This window comes from Chionomys nivalis, chromosome 10 (assembly GCF_950005125.1).
Source record: "Chionomys nivalis chromosome 10, mChiNiv1.1, whole genome shotgun sequence".
Taxonomy (NCBI): Eukaryota; Metazoa; Chordata; class Mammalia; order Rodentia; family Cricetidae; genus Chionomys; species Chionomys nivalis.
This window is the reverse complement of record NC_080095.1, coordinates 53,505,141-53,519,164: the sequence shown is the minus strand read 5'-3', so window position 1 is coordinate 53,519,164 and position 14,024 is coordinate 53,505,141.

Here is a 14,024-nt window from a genome sequence, read left to right as displayed (position 1 = left end):
GAGACTTTTGCCTATCCCCATTTTATAGATGAGGAGACTGATAACTATTGGCACTATAAGTAGCAAATAACCTGATGGGTTGCTCAGATTCAACTGTTGAGAAGCATTTCTATACTCCGCTTTTGGCGTTGGGAATTTACACACTGCCTGTTCCATCCACAAGCACACAGAGCATGGAAATCCCCAAAGCCAGTGGTTCTCAACCTTCCCGATGCTGTGACCCTTAATAGAGTTCCTCATGTTGTAGTAATCACCAACCATAAAATTATTTCATAACTGTAATACTGTTATGAATTGCAGGGTAAATATAAAATATGAAGGATATCTAATATTTGGCCCCCATGGGGGGGTCACGACCTCAGCCCTAAGTCTTCCTTCCAGCACGTTGTCCTTTGGAACAGAACTAATGGCTGTTTGCTACCACCGGAGAGCAGGCTATTGAGGTTTGATCTTTTCTGGATGGTTCTCTTTTTTGAGGCTCCTGTAGTCTCTGTTGTAATGTCTCATTTGCCATGGTTCCCGCCCCCCCACCTGTGGTTCATATCGCTGGGTCACCGTGCTTCATCTTTTCTCCAGCAAGTGTCCTGGTTGGTTTGATGAGCTGGGACTGCAGCTCTACCCTTGGACCTGTTCCTCACCTTCTGAGCTTCCCCTCATTCTGAACCAGGGCTTCTCCATCCACACAAAGACATACACCAACCTCTATAACTATACATAAGATGATTTGATTTGATTTAAATATCTTCAACTAAAGTTCACTGCTGCTTGTTTCATTCAAGTATAGCTTCAGTGAATAAATTAACTGTAGAGTTGAAGTTCACTGCTTCTGGTTAATTTTTTCCCCCTTTACTATGGAAGGACAGTCTTCTCTAGTTATAATACACTAAAGAAATCTCGCTGAAGCTAGAGGAGCACTTTCTCTGGAACACCCTAAAAGCCCCCATAACATATGCCCTTCCTTTGTGTCTTTGTGTTCCTGACATACTTGAAACCCACGACAAGAAGACTACAAGGTGACTTTAGAATCTTTCCCTCCAAAAACGAACGGTAGTTGCAACCCGATTTGTGGATTGCTCTTAGACCTATGTGGGCTGAATTTGGCTGACAGTAGGCAAATGAGGCCACCAGCCAGGAGACAGGAGTGGACTGGTAGAGTCAGAAACTGAAGCAGTGCCTCCCATGGCCACTGGCTTGAAAACTGAGAGATGGCCTGGAGAAAGGGGTAGGCAGACACAGAAAGCAGAGGAAAGGGTAGCTATGGGCACAACCCCAAGCAGGGAAGATGCAGCCTGAGGAACCCTCACTTCTGCTGCTTCGGAAAGCAGTGGCCCTTCTGCAGTGACAGGGATGCTCTGTCTTGGGACTAAGGGTCCTAAGGTACTGGAGCTCTTCTCAGGCACAGGGGCTCTTCATGTTGCCTGTTACTTTGGGTAACACACTTATGTTTTTCCAATGGCACAAAAAGAGAGGGTGTTTCTGAAACACCAAGTTAAACTATGAGAGAGAAAGAGAGAGGAAGAGGGTGGAGGGAGAGAGGAAGAGAGGTAGGGGAGAGGAGCTGCTGTTGAGTCCAGGTAACTTACCTCTGACACACATATTTTAAAATTTAGGCAGCTTTTAAAGTCTGATTATCTGTAATGTTTATGTTTGTGTATTCGATTTTATTTAACTTTTGTTAATTATTATTTAGATTTAAAATATAAATTATATATATATTTTATATTACTTATATAATAATATAATATAGTTTGATTGTATTCTTTCCTCTCGATTGTCTCTCATCTTAACACTGCCCTGGAAGACAGCGGGAATCTGTTTCCTAAGCCACTTGTTTCCAACATTTGCTATGCTTATACATCCTCTCACAGCGAAGGACATTTGAGAAAACAGTGTAAATTAATTCTGTTTCAGAGTCCTGGGTCACGTATTTCCCGATTCTTTCTCAGTAGCTTTAGGAAGATTTAATGAAGAAGCCTGTAAGTGCGGTCAGACAATAGCCACTGTGGATGTTGTGTGGGAGAATCGCTCTAATGGCATTCTGGGAAAGGTCTGTTTCCCAAGTCAGAGATTCCGGCCTAGAGAAAGTGACATTGTGAAAGACTCCAGCTCAGCCCATCCACAGCCTTTACAGGTCCGTCCTTATTCTGTTCCACCATAGGACAGCTCCTCAGGGTGCCTGTGACTCCCACCATAAACCTACGCAACTGGAGGCCTGCAGAAGGTCCATCCACATTCCTTCCTTTGGCTTATCTCTTTAAAAACCCATCTGCTTTCAGTTTCCCTGACATATCACACGCATTCTTCCTGCCTTTTTTGCTCCGCGAGGCCCTAGCGCCCCACTACAGGATACTACCCTCTCTAGAACTTTCTGGAGAACTGGTGCCTCTGTAAGCTCCCTGTGGTCTGAATTTCAGTAAACAGCGAAGGGCAAGTATGCACAAGGAAGGTTATGCCCCGCGCTTTCTCTTGGTGGGAAGCCCGGGGTGGGGGCGGGGGGCTGGCCCCATTTCAACCTCCAGCTCTTTCTTTTATGGCGATAACGATGATCGCAGTCATCCCCCTGGCGTCCCAGTGGGCACGCTGAGGCAGCCAGCCTGGATGCTCTCACGTTCCTGGGCCTTTCATTTGAAAAAGGCATGCAGGGGCGCATAGGCTTGGTCAAGATAATTATGAAAGGAGAAGTTTTGAATTTAATTAAATAACATCTAATAACACAGTCAGTTCATTTGCATAGCGTGTTGCAGCAAGGGAGAGACTTCAGCATGAACTGTGCCCCGCAGTGCTTAAATGCTAGGTCGGCTTTCACAAGCACATGGCGTTAAAGCAGGGTCTCTCTTCAACTTCCATGAAAATGAGACAGAAACTGAATATTGGCTGTCTACTCTTACAGAGGCTATCCCATTTTCAAGCCTCTGATCCTTCCTTAATCTAGCGCTCTTCCAGACCTCTCCAGGTCTTTTAGAGCCTGTTATTTCATCCAAAATCAGAATTCACGGTCATGTACTTGTTATTCCCTTAATGAAGAGATGCATTGTTAGTGATCTGTACAGGGAATTCTCCAGTCTGGACATGGAAGGAGCCAACTTCCAGTGTAAGAGCAAAGTGCAGGTGGGCTGGCCTCTCCTCTCAAACAGCTGGTACCTCCAACAGAGCCTTGTCCCAACACACACACACACACACACACACACACACACACACACACAGGGCTACTTGATGATGTTTTCTTATTTGGAAAGTAGAAATGGACTATCAAATTTAGTACTTTCATAGCATATTTTCTTAACTAATTAGGGAGGAAGGGAGGGAAAGAAGGGAGGGAAAGGAAGGAGGGGGGCCCTGAAGGGGATTCCTAGATGGTTTCCTTTCTCTCTAAGCCTTTAATACTTTAAGATGGCTGCTGCGTGTCAAATAGTGGGCTGTGCTGATGGGAATCTAGACTAGCAATGAGGGACAAGCATCTTATTGGAATAAAATTCCTTTGTATTGGCTATGTATGAATGCAAATGGCATGTTGCAAACATTTATTGGTTGCATACGTGTGCATGCCTGAATTTCCTGGCTCCATTTCTTGAAAAGGGTTAAAAGCAATGACCGACTCAGTGGTCATGGCATCCCTACAGGACAGATGTGGCCCTGACATGCCATTTCTCTCTAAAGGAAACTATAGAAATAGACATTTCTTGGTTTGGGGTCTTGTATGCTTTTCACCCCAAATTATCTTGTCCTGATAGCTAGCGGGGGAAGCTGTTAGGACCCATAAGAGCACATCAGAGTCACTCAGGAGTTGACTTGAAGAGATGCCCAATGACCCAAGACGGGAAATTCTGTGCTTCGAGAAGAAGAAGAATTGTAATTATTTTAATCTCATCAACTAGGTTGAAATAATTTAATAAAGGGACAGCTGGTTCTCTGTGATTCATATGTGTGGATTCAATTAGATGTAGTTTTTTTTTTTTTTTTTTTAGAGGAAACAATTTGCACCTGCCTTGTTCTATTTCTTGCGCTCATCCCTAACTTATGCAACGAAACAACCATTTACCCAGCACACCATTTGTATCTGGGCTGCAAGTAAGCTCGACATGAACTCAAGTATTTCAGAGGATGTATACCACTTCTGTGCAAATGCCTTGTGTTTCCTGCATCTGAGGAATTTGGTACCCATGAAGGCTCCTGGGGTCAGTCCTCTGCTGATGCTAACAATGTTAAAAATTGATCCCTTCAGAAGCTAAGGGAGTCAACTGATTAGGGGGGCAACAGTAAATAAATGGAAAGAATAAAATATTTTTTCTACTTTTGATATGTGAAAGTCCCGATAAGTAATGAGACAAATGAGGAAAAGCTTATTTTTAATATTTTTATTGAAAAAACTTATACAATGTACTGACTGGTTTTGTGTGTCAACTTGATACAAACTAGAGTCATCAGAGAGGAAGAAGCCTCAGAAATGCCTCCATGAGACCCAACTCTAAGGCATTTTCTTTATTAGTGATCAATGGGGCAGGGCCCAGCTCATAGTGAGGGTTGCAATCCCTGGGCTTGTGGTCCTGGGCTTTATAAGAAGGTGGCTGAGCAAGACAGGGGGCGTAAGCCTGTAGGCAGCATCCTCCATGGCCTCTGCAGCAGTTCCTGCCTCCAGGTTCCTGCCCTGTTTGAGTTCCTGCCCTGACTTCCTTCAGTGATAAACAGCAATGCAGAAGTGTAAGCCAAATAAACCCTTCCCTCCCTAACTTGCTTTTTGGTCTTGGTGTTTTGTCACAGCAATAGAAACCCTAACTAAGACATAGAGTATATTCTGATCTCAGTTTCTGTTCCACTAACCCTTCCCAGATCCTTCCCACCTCCCCCTACCTAACTCTATGCCCTCTCTCTCTCTCTCTCTCTCTCTCTCTCTCTCTCTCTCTCTCTCTCTCTCTCCAGAAAATGAACAGGCAACAACAAAAACAGACTAAAAAGAAAAGATAAAACAAAACAAAGAAAAATGCAAATGGAGTCACACTGGGTATATTAGCCACACTTAAGGGTGTTTCCCGTGTCCAGCAGTAGATAGCCAACACAAAACAAACAGTATTTTTGTAGACTCTTTGTCTTATATTGCCTTGTTTGGGCATTATGTTTGTCTTGCTTGTCTTTTGCTTGTATATTATGATTCCACTCTTGTGTTTTTAAGAAAAAGCTATTCCTAAAAGTGTGTTCCAGTCGAGTTAAGAAATGAAAGGACCACCATCTTACACTCCAGTCTGAAAGAATACATCTTGGCACGGAGCATCGGCAGCTGCTATCATGAGAAAAAGAAACAGCTAGACATTACATGGCTTGGGATGCGAGGACAAATTACCACCCAGTATCTTGCCAAAGACCAAACTGGAGACTCATCAGCTCTCCAGATTCAGCTCCTCTTTGAGGCAATCTGGAAGGCAGAGAACATGGTGATTTGTACCACGTATGTGCCATCAGCAGGGGCTAAATGTTAAGAAGGCTACAGGTCGAATGCCTGGTAAGTATTAAGAAGGGGACAGAACCTGCCCCTCGCCAGCTGCAGCACTGAGGGTTGAGAGCAGAACTGGCCCCGCTCCTTGCTGCAAGGGGTGAACTAGCTGGGGCAATGCTGGGGAGCTCACCCTGATGGGGAGGATTGAGAGAGCTGGCGGGCAGACCAACCCCGCAGCCACCCAGGTCTAGAACCAGGGCTACGAGTTGACCTATCCCAACATTCACCCCATCTGTGATCTGCTGGAGCATGAGAAGGGGTCAGTCCTATGCAGATACATAGCTGCAGGATCTTCTGACACAGGGCAACAACAGGCTAGCCAAGAGGAGCCCCAGTGAGGACCCAGTATCAATAGGATAGCAGAAGCCAGAGGCCTCAAGCCAGACCAACGACTCTTTGCAATGAACACTTGCAAGTAAAGGTATAAGGACTAAAGGGTGCGCTGTGTGACTCACTATGTCACACTACAGGTTCCACATGTGATTTTTCTTTTCCTTTTTTTTTTCTTTTCTCTTAAATTTTATGTTATTGGTGGGGGAAGGTTGCAAGGGCAGAGGGTGGATACGAAGGGATGGAGAGACAAATGGGATCAAAATGCATGATGTGAAAACCCAAAGAATAAAAAGTTGAAAAAAAGAACAAAAAAAGAAAGAACAGAAAAGGGACCCTGTTGAGCATGAGGTATTCACCAACAGTAAACGCTACAAATAGATACGCACACCAGTGTTTGGGATGCAGCTTCGTGTTCCATCAGTGCAAGGAAACAAGAGCTATTGTGCCTTGAAAACCAGAGTGTGGTGAGTTTTGTGAGGAAGGAAGACATTAACCTGGCTAGGGCACACCGAGGTATTTTGAGGGTGACTGGGGGTTCTCCTTATGACACCGCTCTGAGCTGTGCATGTGTGTGATTTTCTGAATTGAGCTTTATTTTGCAATGAGAAAGGAACAAGGGGAAGAGCTGCAAGCAGCAATTCTAAGCATACACTTTTAGGCGTGCCATCAAAGGCTAGATAGTCAGGACACAGCACAGGGGAATGATGGGAATGCTGGGGCTGCTCCGACAGCCTGGATCCCAGCTTGGCTATTTGTCAGCTGTGTGACCCTGGGTGAGTGACTCTGCTTTTCTAGGTCTCATAGTCTCTTCTGTGAAGAGGATGGCTATGTCCACCTGGACACAGCCAGAGCGTTGCTTGGTAGACAGTGAGGTAGGTGTCTAGCTCCCAGTAGCCAGATCGGTCCCTCTTGCTTCTTGCAGTCCAGCCTAGTCTAATCCTCTAGCCCCAGATCCCACTGACAGACTGTCTCAAGATAACAAGGTGGAAGACGCCCAAGGAACAATATCTAGGTTGACCTACAACCTTCATATACATGGGCACACACATACATGCACACCTGCATACATAGGAACACACATGAAACTGCACACACCCATGTATACACAGCCCACCTTTTTTTTTGGCATGAGAGCTTATTAGATAGTATTTTAAAAATAATAACAACCTAAAATAAAAGTTACAGAATGGCAGAGAAAATTTACCAAATGCCTCTGGGTACACAGCACTGAGGAACATTAAAGAAAGACATCAATGCCGGGTGGTGGTGGTGCACGCCTTTAATCCCAGCACTTGGGACGCAGAGGCAGGTGGATCTCCATGAGTTCGAGGCCAGCCTGGTCTACAAGAGCTAGTTCCAGGACAGGCACCAAAAACTACAGAGAAACCCTGTCTCGAGAATCAAAAGAAAAAAAAAAGAAGAAAGAAAGAAAGAAAGAAAGAAAGAAAGAAAGAAAGAAAGAAAGAAAGAAAAGAAAGAAAAGAAAGGCATCATTCATTTGCTTATTCAACATGGGTATGTCAGGCATGGTTGTATGTGTTAGGAAGCCTTTGCCATCTGAGAGTCCATATGCTGGAGGGGAGAGCCAGACCATCCACGAATAAATTACAGGTTAATCAGAAAATGTTAGAATGTGATAAAATGTCACTGCACTTATTTAATTTGTGCATTACTGGGGTTCAAATCAAGGGTCCAATCCATGCTACCATTGAGCTGTACCTCTATTCCTGAAAGATAAGGAGGCACATTGAACCAGGTCTTGGAGAAGCCAGAGTTTGGCTGTTCGGATATATGGGATAAGAGTATTTTAGCAGAGGGACCACCCAGTGCAAAGTCACGTGTTTATAGAGTGTTCCATGCCAGGGTGGCCTCAGAAATATGACAGAATGGGAGACTGGCATTAAAAAGAACATAGAGTTTGCTGGGCTTGTAGATCATTTTGAGACTGGCTTTTGAATAAAGACTAGAAGCCTTCGGGAGTCCCGAACAGAGAAAGAATGGGCTTTGGGTTAGAGGATCCATCTCTGAGCACTGAAGCCCTGAGGGTGGACTTTAGGAGGGCAAGGTACTCAGGAGACAAATGAGGAGGTGCTTATGGGAACCTGGGATAGAGGAGTCCCTATGGCTGGAACTTAGACCCTGGTGGAGAAAGCAGTGTGAAAAGCAGCCACCCTGGAGGAAGCTGAGTGGAATTTTTCTGCCAGGCCTTTTCATCTCATACGCACTAGTGTGTGTGTGTGTGTGTGTGTGTGTGTTTGAGTGTGTAAAGCACATGTGGTGGAGAGCTGAGGACGATGTCTGGAACCTTCCTCCACTGCTCTTCTAGCCCATTCTTTGGGATAGGACTCTCAATCAAACCCAGAGCTCACTAATGTAGTCTTGCTAGCTTACTCTGGGGCTCCTCTGTCTCCCCTTTCCATGGCTGGAATTCCAGGCAGGCTACTGACATGGCAGTTCTGGAAATGCAAATTCTGTTCTTGTTTTAGCTGTTAGGACATACTCTCTTCTGCTGGTTTACAGCAGGGTGTGAAAACCAGAGCAGAGGGCTGGAGATGCGGTGACGAGAGCACTGTTGGTCCTGAAGGGCACCTGGGCTGGGTTCCCAGCGCCTACACGGCAGCTCACAACCGTCTATAACTCCAGCTCCAGGGGATCTGAGGCCTTCTTCTGACCTCTGCAGACATATACATGATGAACATGCCTACATGCAGGGAAAACTAGACACATAAAATAAACAAATTATTAAAAATAGAGCCGCTTTGTTTCTTCTGTTTACCCAAGAAACCGAAATAATAAAGTTGCTTTCAAATGGGAAGGCTGTGGGTGGACTCTCTTCGGGAAAGAATATTAAAGTTTTTTTGGTATCGTGGAAGTCGATGTCCAAGAAGAGAACACCCAGGAGACACTGGCTCGAAGGACTGGAGGTGGAGAAGTGCCTGGCATGAGAATTACTGATGCAGATGGTGGGAAGACCAAAGACCACAGGCAGTCACGAAGGGCAGTAGTGATACACAGGGACAAAGTGCTTCAATCCTGCCTGAACAGTTGGAGGACAAGGTCATGGAGGGTCCGGGATAGGGGAGAATGAGGAAGGCACGAGGAAGTGGGCTGTCCTAGGTGCAGTGGAGAGGGTGAACGCAGCAAGGAGAAGAGGGTCAGCAGGTGGACTGAGAGAAGGACTATAGGACTTAGTGCTGGGGAGGTCGTGCCCACTGACAAGGGTTGAAAACATGAAAGCCATCTTGGGAGGTTGAAGAGAAAAGGCAAGGGGAGGATGTAGAGACAGAATGAAAGAGCAAGTAGTTTCAAGAGAAAAGGACCAGAGGTTTTGTTTCTGGCCGAGGTATGGGGAGCTGAGGAAGCCTAGAGTGAGTGTGTATTGTTGGCGCAGTCAGGGCCAAGCAAAGACCAATGCCTCCCCTCTTGAGATCCTCAATTCATAACTAAATGTATGTCAATAGGACTATACTTGAAAGCCAGAGCAATCTGCTCCAAAAGTCAATTGTCCGTCATCAGAAACCGCTGGTGCGGTTGGCATCTTTGAGATGAGTAGGTAGTAAGCACAGGTGAGTCAGAGCCAGTTCCCTAAGTCTGGGGCCTTGTTCCTCACAGAGTGACCCTTGGGCCAGCAGCACTGGCGTTCCTTGGATACGTTTGGAATGCAGAACCTCAGAAATGCTCAGACAGGCCGGTTCAGTATTAGCCAGTTTTAGCCAGGCCCCCAGGTGATTCTCTGGTACATTCAGATCTGAGAAGCAGTGTGATGCATCCCTTTTTACTGCTAAAAACAAAGCAGGTATCTCCAAGAAGAGAGACGTGTAAGAGGTCCCTGGAAAGATTACATTACTCATCAATCCCAAATTCAATACGCGTTTTCTCTCTGCCTCCCCGCAAAGCCCCAAGCCTTGGCAGCATATTGGACTCATGTGAACCTCATTAAAACAAGCCAAACAAAATCCTAGCTTTCATGACTCAAGATAGCACACTGTTTCTTTAGGGAGAAAGAGGGCTGAACAGAGTTGCTTATACAGAAAACAAACCGGAATGGTTCTGAAGGTTTTACCTGCAAGAGTTGTCATTAAAGTTAGAGAATCAGAGAATTCCAGAGCTCGGGGGACGGGCTCTCTGTGCTCAGTGTGCATTAATGTTACCGGAGAGCTTTCAAAAAATAAAAATATAAAAGATACCGATGCTGAGTCCCATCTGCAGATACCCTGGTTTAAGTGCTCTGGTTACAGAAAGCCATTTTAAAAAGCTCTTCAGAAATTCTAATGTACAACAAGGAATGGGAATGACTGGAGGAAATAAAATGAGGCACGTTATCTAGCATCCAAATTAAAAGGAAATTAATTTTAATACTGCTTTACTTCAGCTTTTACTGTTACTCTGGCAGGGAGGGGCCTAGTGAATCTGGTCTCTTGGGACCTACTGGATCCCGTCTGTTTTGTGGACCTCCTGAATCTAGGAAGGAACTTCCTACAGGATGGAATATTTTGGTCTCAGAGGAAACTGTTACAAAACATCAAACAGCTGAGAATTTCATAATTTGGTTTTTCCTAATAGCTGAATAACATTCTGTTGTGTGTATATACCACACTTTTTTATTAGCAACTCATCAGCCAATGGCTGCTTTCATTTCCTGGATATTGTGAACAGAGAAACAAGAAGAAAGGATGAACAGGGTTCTTGACAACAGAATATTGGTCCTTCGACAACAGAATATTGGTCCTTTGGATCCATGCCTCAGAGTGGCATAGTTGGATCATGGGGCAGATCTATTTCTAGCCTTTTGAGGAATCTGCATACTGATTTCCGTAATGGCTCCACCATTCACACGCCTACTGACGGTGAATAAGTGTTCCACTTTCCCTCTGTGTATCTGTTATTAGGTCATCTCTTTCCAAGCTGTCGGACAGTGAGACCCCATGGACCCCTCAGAAATTACACTGATGCTCTTGACCACCCTCCAGGACTTGATGGCAATACCCTATTGTTGGAGACACCACACACTGGAGTTATACAACATGGAGAAATCAAACCTGTACTCGCTTGGAAGCTCCATCCTCTCTGGTTAGCTCTCACAGAGCTGGAAGGAGCTGTGAGTGCTATGGGCGGAACAAAGTAACCATCACCCTTACCCAGCTGTGAACCCTACACACTACATCAATGACCAGCTTGGCAAGATATGCCCCCTGGCGCAGTAGTGGCGTGAATGTTATGGGGGTATCCAATCACTTTCTGACCAGATTCAAAACCTTCTCTACAAGATGAAAGACATACCTGGCACCATGGTTGGGGCCAAGAACCTGTGACTAAGCAGGCACAAGTCTTCAGGGAGAATCTATTACTGTAACTTTGCTAACTGGACCTCGTATTAAACTGACTACTAGTGACTTCCTGTTATCCTAATAGATTGGGACATTTCTCAACCCTCAACAGAAGAGCTCTTTGTAGGAGATCTTCAACTCATCGAGTTGCAGAGAACACGAGACTGCAGAATTCCTAGCCCTAAATTAGACATTTATATCACAAACCCTCCTGCCAAGCCTCAAGGATGTGTGGGAAAGAGGGTGGAAAGGTTGGAGGAGCCAGGAATGGCGAATAGCCAAAAGGAATCAGTTTTCTAAACACAGCAGGACAGTTGCTCACCTGCACTGACAGCAACTGTGCTCATACGCACCAGACCTGTGTGTGCTTTAGCCAGAAAAATCCCAGCACAGAGTGGGGAAGGTAGACAGGAAAACCGCTAGCTGAGAAGTGATTGGTAGATGCTGGGAGAGCGAGAGTCAGCTGTCTTTCTGGGTATGGCCCTTCCAGGTTAACCACCCTCCAGCAGAAGGCTCCAAGAATATTCGAGGAGCACAAACTGGACTGGATAGATTAAAAAGAGAGTGCAGAGGGCACAGAGTTGTTTAGGTAGGGAAGGGCTGGGTGCATAGGTAAGAATATGATCAGAATACTTTATGTAAACGTCTCGTAGAATCTATAAACAAACCCAACAAACAAAAGCGAGCATTGAGGAAGCTAAGGAAGAGGCAGGACTTTGAAAGTATGTAAACTTTCTTCCAGAAATGAAAGTCGTGTCTGGGATTTACAAACCCTCCCACTGCTGTATTAAGGCTGTAAGTGAAGAGCATGCTGGGAACTATCGGGCTTTTGACCTACGCGAAGGTAATGCAGTCATGCCTAGGTTTCCTGTCTTTCTCTCTGGGAATGCAGAGGTGTGGGATAGCCTGCACACGGGCATCCTTGCAGGGATTGCTTTCCGCAGAGCTCAGCCAGTGCTCCAGTGCTGGAGTCGGGTGGGTTTGAGAGCAGAATAAAATCTGCGGCTCCAGATTGCTGGCCACATCACACACACACACCCGCCCCGCCCCCATGACTGATCGTCTCCCAAGGCAGCCCTTGCAACAGCCGAAAGCCTCCTTAGCATTAGCACCCACGGCTTCTTAAAATCTAATTCTTAGGATTTTTTTTTCCCTAAAGAAACAGGAGAGGTCCCTTAGCTGCTGGCACGCCGCGTGGAACTGTAGCCAGGCCAGGTAGCTCTGCCGTGCCTCAGGCACATCTTGGCGGCATGTGCTGGGAACTAGGTTAGGTGCATTTCTCAGGCCAAGTGCAAGGTGCTTGCCTGCTGCTGGCAGCCAAGTGAGGAGACTTAGGAGGTTCACCCCGCCTAGCTCTGTGCCCCTCTCCCACAACCGTGCCCCTCTGACGGCTTCTTCGCACCTATTTCTAACAAGACTCCTTCCGCCACGACTTCCTATAGCTCACAAGGATTTGAAAAGGCAACACTGAGGTGGGCACACTTTATTTTCGGTCAGCTTGCTCTATTCCAAGCCTTTCCCTGTGCCGATAGTATCATGTCTCCATTGAGGGCCCAAAGCATTTTTACCGTAAAAAGTCGTCTCAACAGAACCGAGAACTTACCCATCCCAAGGAGTGACCTTTTTACACCAAGGTACAAATGACACATAAAGTACTCTCTCCTTGATGCTTCTGTAATAAAAGAATAAAGCACTACCAGAAAAATGTCAGCCATCAGTGGGTGATGGAGACCTTTTAAGGCAAGTATTAAATTAGACCTAATGGAAGCCTGAAATAGCTTTCCATAGGCAACGGCAACCATTAGAAGAATTGAGCACAGAATGAAGTTAGCGCACTCTGAAGTATGAACCTGAAATTATGGTAGTCGATCAGATAGCACTTCAGGGCCTTGGTTCTATGCTCAAACAAGCAGGCTTGATATAATCAGAAAATGTATTTTATTTTGTATGTACTTATTTATTTTGTTTTGAGACAGGGCCTCACCATGTAGCTCTGGCTGGTCTGGATCCTGGTAATGTAAATGACCAGGCTGGCCTCAAACTCACCACCTCCATCTTTCAAGTCCTGGGATTAAAAGCATGTGCCACGGATGTGGGAGTCTCGTCCCCTCTGTGTGCTGTGATTATCATTAATGAATAAAGAAATTGCCTTAGCCTGTTGATAGGGCAGAACTTAGGTAGGTGGGGAGAACTGGACTGAATGCTGGGTAAAGAAGGGCAGAGTCAGATCCACCGCCAGAGATAAACAAACGTGCTGAAACTTTTCTGGTAGACCATGACCTCGTGGTGATACACATATCAATAGAAGTGGGTTAGTTTAGGAAATGAGTTTAGCCAGAAATACGCTTAAGTTATTGGCCAAACAGTATTGTAAATAATATGGTTTTCTGAGTGATTATTTTGTGGCTGGGCGGCCGGGGCGAACAAGCGACCCTTCCCCCTACATGCCACCATACCTGGCTACTAACTTTTGCTTAAAAAAAACAGATTGTAATTTTTTAATAAAAAAATGTTTAACGCTTGCTCATGCGAATATGTTCTTAAATCAATCAAACGCTAGTAGCAAAAGCAATACTTTATGGGTGACTACCCTGCTTTCATCATTTGTGGTGTCTACACCCCCAATTTTATGACCATTCTTCTTCTGACTCACACATTTTGAGGACGAGAGAGAATTCTTAAAAGAGGTTTTCCCAACTTCAAAAGCTAGCAATTTTCCATTTCCTGGAATGGGAAGAAAACAAAAACACATGCACATGCATCCTGGAAGTATAAAGCGTTCCCCCACAAAAGAAAACACCCGCGTGTCCGGAACACAAAGTGTTCCCCGGCAAAAGAAAACACCCGCGTGTCCGGAACACAAAGCGTTCCCCCGC